We start from the raw sequence: 17,006 nt of genomic DNA, 5'->3' as shown, positions 1-17,006 counted from the left end.
GCCCTGTCTTAGTGCATCACTGGCTGTGGGAAGAGAAACAATAGAAAATGGCAGTCAATATTAATTTGGGCAAGTTGGGGCAGCTATTTCTAAGTAAGACTCACCAAAGCACTCGGTACTTCCTGCAATGCCAGAAACATGGGAACATAGAATAGGAAGACTATTAAAAATGTCTGTCTTTATTTTGTGTCATTTCAGATGGTTAAAGTGTATCCAACTGAAGAATGGCATTAAGCAACAGTACCTTTAGATTACTTTGCTTTGTGGAGAATATGGAGGGCTGGATTCTCCGGTCCCCTTGCCGCATGTTTCTTGACGGCGCGACATTCGCTGGTGGAAGGATTCTCTACTCCCGCTGCCTGTCAATGGGATTTCCCATTGAAGGCACCCCACGCTGCCGGGATACCCATGGGCGGGGGGGGGGGGGTTGCCAGTGGGAAGAGGGAATCCTAACAGCCGGAACATCACAGCCCGAATATATATTGCCAATATGTGTGGCTGGTTAAATTGCTGGTGTGCTTATGAATTATTTAATTGGCAATCATAGAACCCCTACAGTACAGAAGGAGGCCATTTGGCCCATCGAGTCTGCACCGACTCTCCGAAAGAGCACCCTTCCTGGGCCTAGTCCTCTGTAACCGTACCTAACCTCCTAACCTTTGAACAGTGAGGGGTGAGTTAGACCTGCACATCTTTGGACTGTGCACCGATTGCGCTAAGTTGGATTTTGCTCCTCTTCTAATCTTCCTCTGGCTGGCAACGGCCAGTTTTGTCTACTTGCATGGTGTCTTTGGATTTGCTGCTTTGGTGAATTGATTTCAGCGACAGTAATAATATTTCCTCCGCTAGTGTGCATTTCACACCATTGGAACAGGGAAAAAGATGACTGAATATCCTGGAGATGAAAGAGGTTCCCCAGATCATCAACTAGTTATCAAGAGGAGGTGAGAAAGGGAGCTATCACAGATTGAGCCTGCAAGTGAGCCGGCAGGTAGGCCGAATTCAACATGGCTGAGCAAGCAGCACCTGTTTAATAATGGGTGGCACTGCTTCAAGAAACCAGAGTCTGGCAGGTGAAGCGGGAAGGCCAGAGCTTGGGCAGAGAAGAATGTGTCAGCTGCCACAAAGCAGGCCGATACGCCATCTAAGTTGGTGGGGCGCATGGGGGGGGGGGGGAGGGGTGGCAAGGCTCCTGATAGTAATGCGCATCACTGCTTTGAGAGTCTTGGTGGGTCGGTGAATAAAACCCCCAAAGTGTAGGAGTAAGGGAGTGGGATGATAGATTTGGGAAAAATGGGCGGGATTTTCTGGCTGTTCGCGTTAGCGGGTCTTTCAGTCCCACCGGCGGCAACACCTCCTCCCCCCCCCCCCCCCCCCCCCCCCCGCCCCCCCCCCCCCCCCCCCGCCACACACACATGGAGTTCCTGGGTTGCGGAGGGCTTGAACAACGAGAAACTCCGTTGACAGCGGGGGGCTGGTCAATTGTGGGCCATCTCCACCACAGTAAAGGGAGGGCGTGGAGATCCCGCCCAATATTCTAGTTGAGGCCAAACTAGTGCTTTCTAAAAGTTCATCACAAATTCCTTGCTTTTGCATCCTGTGCCTCAATTTATAAAACCCCGGACCCCGTATGCCGGGCTTTAGAATTAGAGGCACAGAACACGAAAGTAAGGAAGTTACGATGAATTTTTATAAAATGCTGGCTTGGCCTCAACTGGAGTACTGTACTGAAGTCTGGGTACTGCAATTTAGGAAAGAGGTGAAGACATCGGAAAGGGCGCGCAAAAGATTCACAAGGATAGTTGCAGCGATAAGGAAGTTCAGTTACATGATTCGATTGGAGAAACAGGGGTTGATCTCCTGGGAGACGAGAATGTCAAGAGGAGATTCAAAATCGAGGATTTCAAAGTGGCGCTGGGTCTGAACAGAACATTCCCTTTTGCAGGAGGGTGGAGACTAAGAAGACATTGATTTAAGTTGAATGGCGAAAGAAGCAAAGGCGGCATGAGGGAAGATATGCTTATATGGTGACTGGTTAGGATCTGGATCCACAATTATCAAGAATCAGAGATTTCTACTTCTCACTCTTCTCTGTCTGCCAAGTCTCACAATACCTGACAGCATCCAAAGTCTTTTCTGTCTTTTGCTTGTCCGTCCCAAAGACGGTAACTGGGCTGTCGTCGGCTGGGCGAGGGGGGTGGGGGGGATATGGTTGTGCAGCAGGGCAGGGTGCTGTTGATGGTTGTTGTGGATAGTCCGGCAGTCTGCTGACCATGTTGATTAAGTGAGTTATTAGTGCTGTGTAAGAGTCTGTGTGGTCTAAACGAGCTTTTACTGCAGCTACACTTTCTTAACCTGATGTACCCTCCCACTCTAAAACGAGAGGTCATCATCTTAGAATAAGAGGTAGCAAATTTAAAGCAGAGATGAGGAGAAACTACTTCTCCCAAAGGGTTGTGAATCTGTGGAATTCGCTACCCCAGAGTGCGGTGGATGCTGGGTCAATGAGTAAATTTAAGTAGGAGGTGGACAGATGTTTAATTGGTAATGGATTGAAGGGTTATGGGGAACGAGCGGGACTGTGGAGTTAAGGCCAGAAAGGGATCAGCCATGATCGAATGGCGGAGCAGATTCGATGGGCCAAATGGTCCAATTCTGCAACAAATCATATCCACATTGACTCTTACCAACTTTTACAGATGCACCATAGAAAGCATCCTATCTGGCTGCATCGCAGCCTGGTATGACAACTGCTCGGCCCAAGACCGCAAGAAACTTCAGAGAGTCGTGAACACCGTCCAGTCCATCACACAAACCTGCCTCCCATCCATTGACTCCATCTACACCTCCCGCTGCCTGGGGAAAGCAGGCAGCATGATCAAAGACCCCTCCCACCCGGCTTACTCACTCTTCCAACTTCTTCCATCGGGCAGGAGATACAAAAGTCTGAGAACACGCACGAACAGACTCAAAAACAGCTTCTTCCCCACTGTTACCAGACTCCTAAACGGCCCTCTTAAGGACTGACCTGATTAATACTACACCCCTGTATGCTTCAGCCGATGCCGTTGTTATGTAGTTACATTGTGTACCTTGTGTTGCCCTATTAAGTATTTTATTTTTATTTTATTTTATTTTCATGTACTTAATGATCTGTTGAGCTCCTTGCAGAAAAATACTTTTCACTGTACCTCGGTACACGTGACAATAAACAAATCCAATCCAATCTTATGAATGTATGAACTTACAGAGCAGACTTCAGTATCCAGGAAGCAGCCTAACCCGCAGAGGGCAGGAACCTTTGTTCCCCAGTCAAATAAAACAGTGGGGTGTTGTTATTCCTTTGCTCTAGGGAAATAGTAGATGGAAGCTGGATGAAAATTCGAGGGAGAGCCAACCCCTCAGAGTTGGCACAGCCTGGTGTTGGCGGGGAGCGAGGGAAGGTGAGGGTGAGGGTGGACAGCAAATTGTCTCAGGGAGAAAGGCTGGCAACAGAGTAACTGTGAAGACAATGACAATCCATACCCTGAACAACGTTTACACTCAGAAGAGCCGGACTGAAACAGATTTAATGAAAAGGGAAAGAAAACTTACTTCTCTGAACTTCAAATTGTAATCTTCCTGGTGTGTGGGTCACTGTGTTGTTTCTCAGCTGGTTAATGGTGGCGGACTTACAAGAATGGATAATGATGTTCAGCCTGGAATCGGAACAGAAACAGGTTTCAGCTCATTGTCAATGCAGCTTTCTATTAAAAGTGACTTTTCTCTCTCTGTTTCTGTTTCGAGCCATCATTCCTTCTCACCAAAAAACACAAAATAATGTTTCTTTGGCTCTCATTGAAGAGGCTAACAACTTCAAGTCTGACCTAAATGATTTCCGATCGTGTGGATTTTGTTTACTTACAATTCGGAACTTCCTTTGTTGGGGAATGAAACAAACGGAGCTCCTGATTGGAATGACACAAGTTCAATGTATTGTCACGAATCTGTGGGCACGTCTGGGCGGTAGTCGAGGTGCCTGAATAGAAGGCCCGAAGGAAACACTGCACAGCAGGCGCATGAAGAAAGAAGTCTCACAAAACAGTTGGCTTTTCCTGAGATTACAACGGTGTGTGGTTTCACAATCCACAGTCTCACAGCTATGCACCGCAAGTTAACCACGGGTGGTCAACCTTTCACACTTCAAAAGCCAGAAAAAAGAGCATTGTACATTGACAGAGAACCACAGCTACGACAGGCATGCCATGCAAAATATCCAACTTAGCCCATTACTAGAACAGTTATATTTTCCGTTTCATCGCATTTTCGTGAAATCTGGATGCTGTCTCTCACTTTCAAGCTGTCTCTCTCAATCTCCTTTCACCTCCTGCCTCCCCGCCCCCCCACCCGCTCCGTCTCATTCCATCTCCCATCCTCCATTCCGTTCCTTCTGTTTCGAATTTCTGCTCTGCTATCTCTCACTCCTTCTTTCCTCCCACCTCCCTGGCTGTCTCACCCTCTCCCCTTTCGTTTCCTATTTTACCCTTCACTCCTTTACTTGCATTTCCCCGTTTCCTTTCTCGTTCTCTTCCCAAATTTCTCTCGAAGTCTTTTCTCTTTCACCCCTCTCATTTATTCTCTCTTAACCTTTCTTTCTTAGGGGGGCCCGGTTAACTCAGTTGGGTTCAATTCCCGTACCGCCTGAGGTTATTTATGAAGGCCCCGCCCTTTCAACCTTGTCCCTCGCCTGAGGTGCGGTGAGGCTCAGGTTAAGTCACCACCAGTCAGCTCTCCCCCTCAAAGGAGGGAGTAACCTCTGGTCATCTGGGCTATGACGACATTTATATTACTCCATCTTCTCATTCATCTTATTAATTGATTTTTTTTATGAGGAGAGGTTGAGTAGGTTGGGCCTGTACTGATTGGCATTTAGTCATAGTTATAGAACATACAGTGCAGAAAGAGGCCATTCGGCCCATCGAGTCTGCGCCGACCCATTTAAACCCTCACTTCCACCCTATCCCAGTAACCCAATTACCCCTCCTACCCTTTTTGGTCACGAAGGGCAATTTATCATGGCCAATCCACCTAACCTGCACGTCTTTGGACAGTGGGAGGAAACCAGAGCACCCGGAGGAAACCCATGCAGACATGGGGAGAACGTGCAGACTCCGCACAGACAGTGACCCAGCAGGGACTCGAACCTGGGACCCTGGCGCTGTGAAGCCACAGTGCTATCCACTTGTGCTACCGTGCTGCCATGAGAATGAGAGGTGACATTATTGAGACTTACAGGATTCACAGGGGGCTTGACAGGGTGAATGCTGAGGGATCTTTCCTCTTGTGGGAGAGTCCAGGACCAGAGGGCATAATACCAGAGTAAGGGGTCGCCCATTTAGGACAGAGATGAGAAGGAATTTCTTCTCTCAGGGGCTAGTGGAATTCTTTACTGAGAGCTGTAGAGGCTGGGTCATTCAGTATGTTCAAGGCTGAGAGAGACAGATTTTTAATCAGTGAGGGAATCAAGAGTTATGGGGATAATAATAATCTTTATTGTCACAAGTAGGCTTACATTAACATTGCAATTAAGTTAATGTGAAAAGCCCCTAGTAGCCACATTCTGGCACCTATCCGGGTACACAGAGGGAGAATTCAAAATGTCCAAATTACCTAACAGCACGCCTTTCGGGACTAGTGGGAGGAAACCGGAGCACCCGGAGAAAACTCACGCAGACACGGGGAGAACTCTGCACAGACAGTGACCCAGCCGGGAATCAAACCTGGGACCCTGGCGCTGTGACGCCGCAGTGATAACCACTGTGCTACCGTGCTGCCCGATAAGGTGGGAAAGTGAAGTTGAGGATTATCATTTCGGATCAGTCATGATGTGACTCAATGGGCCGAATGGCCTACTTCAGACACCTCTCTCACCCCCACCCCCCTCCCATTCTCACAATCTCACTCCTCTCATGTATTAAGGTCAAACTGCAAAATACATGGCTGGATCATTGAATTCACACAACAAAAATACCCACGTAAAAAGATGACCTTCTTGTTCTTAAGGGGTTAACAACCAAATTGGACAACTGAAACGCAAAATTTGAATTGCCCAAAGCACATATCAGGAAGTCTGGTGCGGACACTGTAACAGCCCAAGCATTTTCATCCATCTGGAAAATTGCAGGGAGCTTGCATCCGATATTTCCATGTGCATTCCCAACACATAAAGCCCCAGCACCGTGATTGTAAATCCACAATATTTCCCAACCAAACTCAAAAAGAATTTTTTTTTTTAAATCGCTGTCCGTCGTTCAGGAAGAAAGTGCGGGCATTTGAAATTCAGCGAGAGTTCCTCACTTCAATTCCCCTCTACGTGACTAACAAAAAGCAATTTCTTATTGATTTCAGAACCCAGGCATCCGAGAATCTGACCGGTCAGTGGGGAGACAGGTCTCGGTGGGATTAGAATCTATTTCTTGCCCAAGAGTTACCTCAGCAAGTAGCATTTAAAACTAAAGCCATGTCTGAACTCAAGCCACAACAAACTCTGTACTGTCAGACAGTGGCACCAAGTTACGCTTTTCAAAGTTAACATTGTGTGTAGCACTTTATAATTAGCCAATAATGTGACAGGAGGGGAAAAGATGCAACTGGAGAAGCCCTCCTTTTACATAAAGAATCATCACCTATTTAGACATTTAATTAAAATAACTGCTGGTAGAGATTTATCTTTACGCAATTAAACAAAAGGTTTAGGGTGTCTGAAAAGAATCTCTGCTTCCCAAAGCTGAGGTTTTCCTTGTGTCATGTTTGGGACTACTGTAGACTAATTGATAGAGATTAACTGCTGTGATTATTCAACAACCCCATTATTAGTGGATCAGTGCCAAGCAGGATGGTAAAAGGTGAGCTAGATAGAACTTGGGCTTTATCCATCTCACAATTTCTCGGGTTCTAAAACAGATCACGTTTCGGTATTTGTCACTTAAGCTAGCAGGTCGAACAACTAACATTGAAATGAAATGAAAAATGAAAATCGCTTATTGTCACAAGTAGGCTTCAAATGAAGTTACTGTGAAAAGCCCCTAGTCGCCACATTCCGGCGCCTGTTCGGGGAGGCTGGTGCGGGAATTGAACCGTGCTGCTGGCCTGCCTTGGTCTGCTTTCAAAGTCAACGATTTAGCCCTGTGTATTCTGCATATTGAGGCCCACAGCCCACAACATACCTGGGACTTTTAACGCTCCCTGATGTGGGCAGATTAGAGTCACTGAGGCCCTTCAACCCATCGTGTCTGTGGTAATATCAGGTATTGCAGTACCTGAGAGGCTGTAGACCATTGGGTAAGCCTAGCAGCTTACCATTGGCTGTTTGGTATGTGGCTCCGCCCTGACAGGCGGGGTATAAGAACAGGTGCCGTCCCAGCTGCCCTCATTCTGTACCGAAGCTGCTGGGGAACAGATCGAGTCTATTAAAGCCTTCAGTTATGATACAACCTCGTCTTCGAGTCGAATTGATCGTGCATCAGTGTCCGTGCCGGCCATCAAGCATTTATCTATTCTAATCCTGGGCATTCTCCCAGTGCTACGCCGGGGCGGAGAATCCCCGCTAACGGGCCACGCCGCCCCGACGCCGGCACGCGATTCTCCACAGCGTGGAGAATCGGCGCTATTGGCGCCTGGGTGGTTGGCGCGGTGCCGGTCGTGGGCCACTCTACGCAGCCGGCACGCCGATTCTCCGGCCTGGATGGGCCAGGCGGCCGTAGGAAAAGAGCCGAGTCCCGCCGGCGCCGTTCTAACCTGCTCTGGGCTGGTGGGACCCTGGTGTGTAAGGGTCAGGTGGCGGCCCGTGGGGGGGGGGCCTCCGATGCGGCCTGGCCCGCGATCGGGACCCACCGATCGGCGGGCCGGCGTCTGTGGCTGGGGGCCTCCTTTCCTCCATGCCGGCCCCTGTAGCCCTGTGCCAAGTTGCGTTGGGGCCGGCACGTTGAAGGCCCCATGTAGGGGTCAGAATTAAACGTGGGAGCGGCACGTTCACGCCGTCGTAAAATGCAACGGCCTTTACGACGGCGTGGACGCTCTGCCGCGGGATTGGAGAATCTCGCCCCCTATTTTCCAGCACTTAGTCTGTAGCCTTGTATGCTTTTTAGTATTTCAAGTGCTCATCGAAATGCTTCTTCAATGTTGAGAGGGTTCCTGCCTCTACCACCCTCTCAGGCAGAGTTCCAGATACCCACCACCCTCTGGCTGAAAATGTTTTTCCTCATATCCCCTCTAAATCTCCTGCCCCTTCCTTTAAATCTATGCTGCTTGTTTATTGACTTGTCCGCTAAGAGAAAAGTTCCTTCCTATCCACCCCATCTATGCTCCTCATATTTTATACACCTCATTCAGGTCCCCCTCCCCCTCAGTACATACCAAAGTGCATCACAGGCAAGCACTGTGTAGTTATCGTTGCAATTTAGGGAAATGCTGCAGCCAGTCTGTGCCCACCCTTTGAGCCAAGCTTAACAATGGCAAGAAATGTCTGCACAATTTACTAAGCCCACTGCAACAGCTCTATTATTAATGGCAGTGTCTGAACAGGATTGAGCACGCAATGCCCGTTTGGAAAAGGCACCGTAGGGGTTACCGTTACTGTTGTCATTCGCCCTTAATCCACCTCCTACCTTCACCAAGCTCAGTGAATTGTCCTTTCATCTGAGTCAGAATGTTTCTGGCTCCAAATTAGATTTGAGTACAAAATCTAGGCTGGTACTCCCCGGTGCCAAGACTAAGCGGGCGCTGCGCAGTTGGGCGTCCAGTCTTTCAGGTGGGATATTATGGATGGAAAAGAATTTGGCACTGTTTTCAAGATAAGCAGGAAACTTCTCCCCAGTGTCCTGGCCAAGATTTACTCATCAACCAATGTCACCAACGGACGCTATCTGGTTGTTATCATATTGCTACATGTGAGAGTTTGCAGATTGGCTGCTGAATTTCCGACATTGCAACAGTGACCACGTTTTAAAGGTACTTAATTAGCTGTGAAGTGACTTGAGGCGTCCAAAAGTCATGGAAATCTCTGTGTGTCCCCCCCACACACCCCCCCCCCCCCACACCCCCCAACCTCAGGACTAACCGTACCTGCATCTACTAAGCCTCATTCACTCCAACGCTCTTTTAACACTCACACACATCACAAGAGTCATGTTGGATGTGCCAATGAGCCAAGTTCTCTTTAATCCAGTGAGGTGAACCAATTTGTGTATGCGTCAACATAACATTTGTCAGTGCCAATGCACCTGGCATGATGCCCGGATCACTATATCTGGCCCACAGTGCTCTGGTTTGGGGTACTTTTCATAATGTTTCTCACTTAACAGCCGTAGGAAAGTTCCCGTAAGCAGGCTGCTTGCTCTTCCTTTCTTGTCTCCAGCCTGTTTCCATTCTGGACTCCTCCTTTTCCACCTCCAGTGTCAGTTTGTGCACCCCATCTCGTATTGGACCTTTGGGAATTGGCACTGGATGGACCGACCAAGCCCCTTCATGGAACCATGGACTGTTCCAGCGCAGTAAAGAGACCAGTCAGCCATCAGATCTGTGCTCGTGCGTTGCTTCATAACAGCCAGCTAATCTGACCCACAGCCCTTCCCCCATTATCCCCGCCCACTCTTTTAATGTTTCTCCCTTTCAAACAACACAGGACTGCCTTCTTTGGAGGATTTTGGCCTTTGTTCGCAGTACTGCTGTGTGGGAGAATTCCACATTCTAACCTTTCCTTCGATTCTGTTTGTTTTTTAAACTGTAACCTGTAACTCACCTTTTGCATTCCATGGTTTAACTTGTGAGCAACGTTTATCCCTCTAAGACTACCAACAATTACGTTGATTTTGGGTTCCTATTCAATTTGGAACATTTACAGGTTTTGAGGCCCCGGGGTTAATCAACAGTTGGCCAGCAGGCCCAATTAGTCAAACCCAGATTAACAAACTTCGCAGGGTCAGAAAGGTGCAAATTTGGACGATTCAGCCTCATTCCAACTGCAGGAGCTGTGATCAGCAGTCTGAACAGGAAAAGACAACACAAATTGTGAAACAACAAAGTTATGTCTTCGTACAGCAACCTTCATGTAAAAAAAATAATACATAGGAAGGAACTGGGCAGCACGGTAGCACAAGTGGCTAGCACTGTGGCTTCACAGCGCCAGGGTCCCAGGTTCGATTCCCTGCTGGGTCACTGTCTGTGTGGAGTCTGCACGTTCTCCCCGTGTCTGCGTGGGTTTCCTCCGGGTGCTCCGGTTTCCTCCAACAGTCCAAAGACTTGCAGATTAGATGGATTGGCCCTGCTAAATTGCCCTTAGTGTCCAAAAAGGTTAAGAGGGGTTATTGGGTTACGGGGATAGAGTGGAAGTGAGGGCTTAAGTGGGTCGGTGAAAACTCGATGGGCTGAATGGCTTCCTTCTGCACTGTATGCTCTTTGTCTATAAGGAAAAATACTGACTTTTTATTTCATGGGGTGTGAGCGTCGCTGGCAATTGTTGCCTCTTCCTAATTGCCCTTGGACCGAGTGGCTTGCTAGGCCATTTCAGGGGCCAATTAAGAGGCAACGGCATTGCCGTAGGTCTGGAGTCACATGTAGGCCAGACCAGGTAAGGATGGCAGATTTTGTTCCGTAAAGAGACATTGGAGAGCCAGATGAATTTTTACAACAATCGATGATAGTTTCATGGTCTCCTGGGGTCTCACGTTACCTTTTAAATTCCACCAGCTTTCTTGGTGAGGTTTGAACCCGTGCCCCTACAATAATATCCTGGTCCGCCAGCTCAAGGAAGGCACGAACAAGAGGAGGTCAAATTAGGAGAGATTGAGTCGGTTAGGATTATAGTCGCTGGAGTTCAGATGAGTGGGGGATCTCATAGATACCTCCAACAGGACTAGGCAGGGTAGATGCAAGAAGGATGTTCCCAATGGTGGGGATCCAGAACCATTTGCGACTGAGATGAGGAGAAATGTATTCACCCAGAGAGTGCTCAGTGTGGAATTTGTTACCACAGTAAATAGTGAAGCATTGTATGTTTTCAAGAAGCAGTTAGATAAAGCACTTGACGTGAAGGGGATCAAAGGATATGAAGGGGGAAGACGGGATCCGGCTATTGAGTAGGATGATCAGCCATGATCATAATGAATGGCGGAGCAGGCAAGAAGGGCCGAATGGCCTATTTCTGCTCCAATTTTCTATATTTCCATGTTTCTAAAGGAAGCGCTTCAAAAACACCCAAAAGCTTACCTCAAGAAATGCAACATAGATGTGAACATGTGGGGGACCCTTGCTCAGAAGAGACCTAGTTGGAGGAACCCCCTGTCTGAAGGGACACAATTCCTCGAGGAAACCCAACGACAAGAGGAGGTCCGGAAAAGGCGCCTGAGAAAGGAATACCAGCGATCTAGAGACCAAGGGCCGGTATCACCTTCCGGAAACACCTACCAAGTGTGCAGAGGAAGATGCGGCTCCAGGATCGGGCTCATCAGCCATGCACTAACCCACAGAACCCATGACCAGTAAGAGGAAGTTTCTTAGGGTGGCAGTCATACTCGTGAGCGAGTGATCGCGGAAGAGGATGAAGAAGATATTACCACAATGTCACCGTTCCCCCCAACATAACTGCTGAACCAAAGGAGGAGATATTGGGATGTGTGATCAAAAGCTTTATCAAAGTGTTGAGTTTTAAGGAGGAGGAGAAGGGTGTGGAGCAGCTATGGGGATTCAGGAATCGAATCTCTGAGCATGGGGTTTGGATAACTTGGCAGGTACAGCTGTCAATAGTAGGGTAAAAGAAGGAGGGATGCAAGAGAAGCCAAACTCAGAAGAGGAAAAGCAGAGCATTCACTTGGGTCTGGGACGGTAGAGGTGGAGGAGGATAAAGAGATTGGGAAGGGTGAGGGAAGGGTGCATGATGGGATTTAGAACAAGGTCGACAATTTTAAGATTGAGACCTTGGGGGACCTAAAGCCAGGGGGATAGGCAAGCAGCACTAAGGTAAGTAGGATAGGTTAGAGACATCAGAGTTTGGGACAATCTCACCTTCTTATAAAAATATTTTTATTCACATTTTCAGTTTACAAACATACAAAATATTCAACCAGATTCATACATATACAAACCGTCCAACCCATGCCCCCAGTTCAGTTTTTTTTTAAAATTGAGTATTTTTTCCAATTAAGGAGCAATTTAGCGTGGCCAATCCACCTAGCCTGCACATTTTTGGTTTCCGGGGGCGAAACCCACGCAAACACGGGGAGAATGTGCAAACTCCACACAGACAGTGACCCAGTATCGAACCTGGGACCTCAGTGCCGTGAGGCCACAGTGCTAACCCACTGCGCCACCGTGCAGCCCCTCCAGTTCAGTTTTTAAGAAGTATATGTGTCATTTTGTTAACAATTTCTCATAATAACACCAATTCAACCATTTCTGTACAACAGTTAACGGTATTCCAACCTTTTCATCCACCCCTCCAGAAACCCAAAAGAAAAACAACCAATCCCCAATGCCCCCCCACCCCCCCACCCCCACCCCCAGTATCTGATGGTGACCAACTCTCTGAAAAAGGAAATAAACAGCTGCCATCTGAGGTAGAACCTTTCAGCCGACCCTCTCATTAGATACTTGATTATTTTCTAAGTGTAAAAATTCCATCAGATCGCCGAGCTAGGCTGCTGCACTGGTCGAGGCCAAACAAGATTCGTCTATCAAGGAGGCAAAGGCAAGAGCACCTGCCTTTGCCCCTGTCTGAAACTCCGGCAAGTTTGAGATTCCAAAAACAGCCACCAAAGGGCATGGTTCCAAGTCAACCCCAAGAATTCCCAACATGGTGCTGAAGAAGGAGACTCAAATGTTCATGAGCCCAGGGAAGGACCAGAACATGTGTGCGTGATATGCAGGGTCCCCAGAACACTGCTCGCATCTACCCCCTGCATCCACAAAAAAACTACTCTGATCAAATGCACCCTATGCACCACCTTGAATTGTATCAGACTGAGCCCAATGCTCGAAGAGGTAGAGTTGACTCGATATAGAGTCTCGCTCCACTCCCCATCCTCAAGTTCCCGGCCCAACTTCTTCACCACTTTCTTTTAATTTCGTGCAACATGACCTGAGCTCACCTTTTTTCAGAGTGAAGAATGGGAGACGATCGGAAGAAGACTTGCCTGAGGGTTTCAGTGGCAGAAGGGTTGTGGCAGTTAATTAGCGAGGACAGAAAAGGTGTCTTGAAGGTTTTTGTGGAGGAGAGTAATCCCTGCTGTTTGCAAAGGGAGCCGCCTACTGCCTGAGGAGAGGGAACCTCGCAGAATGTCAGCTAGCATGGGGGATGGGGCGAGGCGGAAGCAAATGCATTTGAATATCAGCAAGGAGGGTCACAACGGGGCAAAGGGCGAACATCCACGGAGAGATCTGCGGCAATAGGCAGAGAAAAAAGAACAGCAAGACATTTCCGAGATTCCACACGATGTACAGGCTGCTGAGGCAGAATGTTTAAAACAAGTGCAAATGGTCAAGAGCTGAAATAGAAATCGCAGAGTGGGCGGCACGATAGCACAGCGGTTAGCACTGTTGCTTCATAGCGCCAGGGTCCCAGGTTCAATTCCCGCTTGGGCCACTGTCTGTGCGAAGTCTCCACGTTCTCCTCATGTCTGCGTGGGTTTCCTCCGGGTGCTCCGGTTTCCTCCCACAAGTCCCTAAAGACGTGCTTGTGAGGTGAATTGGACATTCTGAATTCTCCCTCTGTGCACCTGAACAGATGCCGTACTGTGGCAAATAGGGACTTTTCACAGTAACTTCATTGCAGTGTTATTGTAAGCCTACTTGTGACAATAAAGGTTATTATTATTGTTATTATTTAGTGAAGCGAGCCCATCTTTCCACCAAGTCTATTGAGATCCGGAATGAATGCTGAGTTAGGATCTATGCCTTTCTCACCCACACTCAGGTTATTGAGTGCAGCAGCAGAAAGAGAAAGCAAGATGTGCAAGAGAGTTAAAGGATAATTTCATCTTTCAGTTATGACCCTCTCTGAAACCATTCTGCCCCTCTCTGCCTGACTTAGACTATCTCTGATTCACTCTGCCTTGTCACTGGACTTAACCTGGGTTCCCACAACTCTGGTTACAATCCTGCAGCTGCCTTCACCATGACCCATCCCAACTGTCTCCAGCTCCACGGGTGGTGGATGGACAATCCTGATGAAGAAGCAAAAGCAGAAACGTTGGGCAGGATCCTCCGGTCCACCAGCCACGTGTTTCCTGGCCGCCTGCCATTCGGTGGCGGCGGGATTCTATCTTTCCGCCAAATATCAACGGGATTTCCCATTGTAACCAACCCACGCTGACGGAAAGCCCGCTGACTGGGGGTGCGCTGCCGGCGGGAAAATTGAATCTGAGAATTCCCACCCACTACCTTCCAGCGAGAAGCTGGAGGACCTGCTCCGCTTTACCAGGCTTCCCCTGTTTTGAAGCCAAACATTGTTGGGGATATGACCGCACGTTAATGATAGCGAACAAGTTAGTCAGCAAGTTCAGAGATATGCCTTAAAATTGCGAATCTCCAGACCTCGCCGGTTGCTGTTTGACAATGTCACCTGACCCTCAGCAAGCCCGTTATTTTTAAGAATTTGATGGATTTTGTAATTGACGATCAAACTCACTGCAAAAAGTTAGGGCTGGCAAATATCTTTTGAACAATATGTTAATTTTTAACACAATGCTAATTAACCTCTCTGGCCCAGAAAGGGGGCAATCTGTTGCATCTCAATTCACCTTATTTGGTTCTCCACCTTCCTTTTGTTCCTTCCTCCATTCTTAAATTGGGCAAGGGTGTACACTGATGTTCCCTGGGACCCTGCACCCTTATCAGTTCGATTTCCAGCGCATTGCACGCCCCCCCCCCCCCCCCCCCCAAAGCTGGAGGTGTGCAGTTGATCCACAGGATCTCACCCAGTTTCAGATTTCTACAAAGTTACAGAAAACCTGCTTTATCTCTGCTTATGAAATCTGAGGACTTGCTAACAGTAAAATGTAAAGCGGAATCACTGGCAGGTGTGACAGACATTCTCGAGTTAAGGTTTGACAGCACCCAACTTCAGAAATAATAGAGACTTTTAGAAGAATGGAAAAGGGATGTTGGCATATTTTAGGGGGGAAAAAAATCTGTAACTGTGGACGGGATTGGATTCAATCAGAGATCTAAAAGCCTGAGTATTATTGAACATCAGAGGGGAAAGGTATCCAGTGTTGTAGGATTTAATAATCTCAAGTGCCTTTCCCCGATTGCTTTAAACTTGCTTCAAAAAGGTTCATTCCTGTTTCAGTCTTTGAAGAACTGTCTGTTTTTCATGGGACGATTTCATGAAATATTGAATAAAGGACAATATCACCTGCCGCAGATTTTCAGTGTAACGTTTAAAAATCTACCCCCAACATTAAAATAAAAACGTTGGACACAAACGTTGTTTTGGCTCGGATGACAGAAACATGGACAGAATAATTAAATGGGCTTTGTTCAGTAATTTAGGTCGGATGTCAAAAGGGAGATAGTTGCAGAAAAGGAATAACTGAGTAAGTTCATTCAAATATCTTGTCAGCAGAAACTCACCAGGCTTGGAGTTGCTCTTTTAGGTCGGGTCCGGTGAGAAAGTTGCCCACTTGAAGCCGGTGTGGATGGTGCAGAGAAACTGATGGGACTCCTTTATAAAGAGCTCCTCGCTCAGCGCTGATAGTCTCCCTGCCCTTCAGGGAGAAGGAGGTCCCATGAAATGTGCCACTGCCTGGCTGCCTGTCCAGTGTGTGGAGAGGGAGTTGCTCCGGAGCTCCACCTAGCGCCCAGCATGTTGACTGCTTTTGCTACTTGGGGAAATCAGCTAAGTTCTGTTAGGAGCCGTGGATCCGCAGAAAACAAGACGTGAACTCCCTCCTCCCAGCCCCCCCCCCCCCCCCAATTCTGGGGCTGTGAGCTTTCCCCCCACTGTGCTGACAGCCTCCTCCAGATGCAGGCGTCTGACTGAGCGCTTTGATGTCTCTGTGACTTAGGACGACCTTCGCCCTTGAAACTGAAGGATGGCAGGCGCCTGAGTTAGTGATGGGGCAGATTCACTGAGCCTGCAGATGTCTCAGCCTTTGTCTGTGATGAACACCAGCCGTGGCCTCGGTCGTCCGCCTGTTGTCAATCCCAACTCCTCACAAAGGACAGATGTTGCCCCCACATTTTTCAAGGCCAACTTCCCAACATGGTCAATCTTGATTTTTTTTTGTTACCCCTCCAAAAAGGAGAAGTGCACCAGCAGAGGGCAAGGGCATCACTCAATTATCCAGGGAGGTGGAGGCGTAGTGGTATTGTGACTGGACTAATAATCCAGAGATTCAGTGTAATGCACTGGGGACCCAGGTTCCAATCCCGCCATAAGCAAATGGTGAAATTTGAATTCTATAAAAATCTGGAATTGAAAGTCTAATGATGCCGATTGTCGTAAAAACCCATTAATTAATGTCCGTTAGGGAAGGAAATCTGCTGTCCTTACTTGGTCTGGCTTGGTCTGGCCTACATGTGAGTCAGCTCCACAGCAATGTGGTTGACTCTTAAGTGCCCTCAGGGATGGGCAATAAATGCTGGTGACGCCCACATCCCATGAACAAAAAATAAAACTGTTCACAGAATTGTTACAGTGCAGAAGGAGGCCATTCGACCCATCAAATATAGTGTGGACAGGAAGGCACTTTTTCCATTAGTAGTGGAGTCAATACCAATGGAGCAGAGATGTAAGGTAAGAGATAGAAAGCTAAGAGCGGAGTTAAGGAGAAACCTTTCACTCAGAGGGTGGTGGGGGTCTGGAACACACTGCCTGAAAGGATGGGTGGAGTCGGAAACTCTCATAATATTTGAGAAATATTTAGATATTCACTTGCGCTGTCGTAGCCTCCAGGGCTATGGGCCAAGCACTGGAAAATGGAATTTGTGTAGTCAGATCTTTATTGACTGGCATGGACACGATGGGCCAA

The 17,006-nt window shown here is 47.9% G+C and overlaps 1 protein-coding gene across 5 annotated transcripts in view; it reads right to left on the bottom strand.

The window, feature by feature from the left end:
* alpl (alkaline phosphatase, biomineralization associated) overlaps window positions 1-15,776 on the bottom strand; it is a 130,343-nt gene extending 114,567 nt beyond the window's left edge. For 3 of the 5 annotated variants that reach the window (XM_072478549.1, XM_072478547.1, XM_072478552.1), the window contains exons 1-2: window positions 15,607-15,776; window positions 3,595-3,698 (exon numbers count right to left, since the gene is read on the bottom strand). The gene's annotated coding sequence lies outside the window, so the exon portion shown is untranslated. Of the gene's footprint in view, window positions 1-3,594; window positions 3,699-3,904; window positions 4,025-15,606 lie in introns of those variants that run through there. The other 2 variants (XM_072478548.1, XM_072478551.1) reach the window with 2 other exon arrangements.
* Between the last annotated feature and the right edge of the window lie 1,230 nt (window positions 15,777-17,006).

Source organism: Scyliorhinus torazame, chromosome 16 (genome assembly GCF_047496885.1).
Source record: "Scyliorhinus torazame isolate Kashiwa2021f chromosome 16, sScyTor2.1, whole genome shotgun sequence".
Taxonomy (NCBI): domain Eukaryota; kingdom Metazoa; phylum Chordata; class Chondrichthyes; order Carcharhiniformes; family Scyliorhinidae; genus Scyliorhinus; species Scyliorhinus torazame.
The sequence above is the reverse complement of the archived record's forward strand: the minus strand, read 5'-3'. Positions and strand labels throughout refer to the sequence as shown.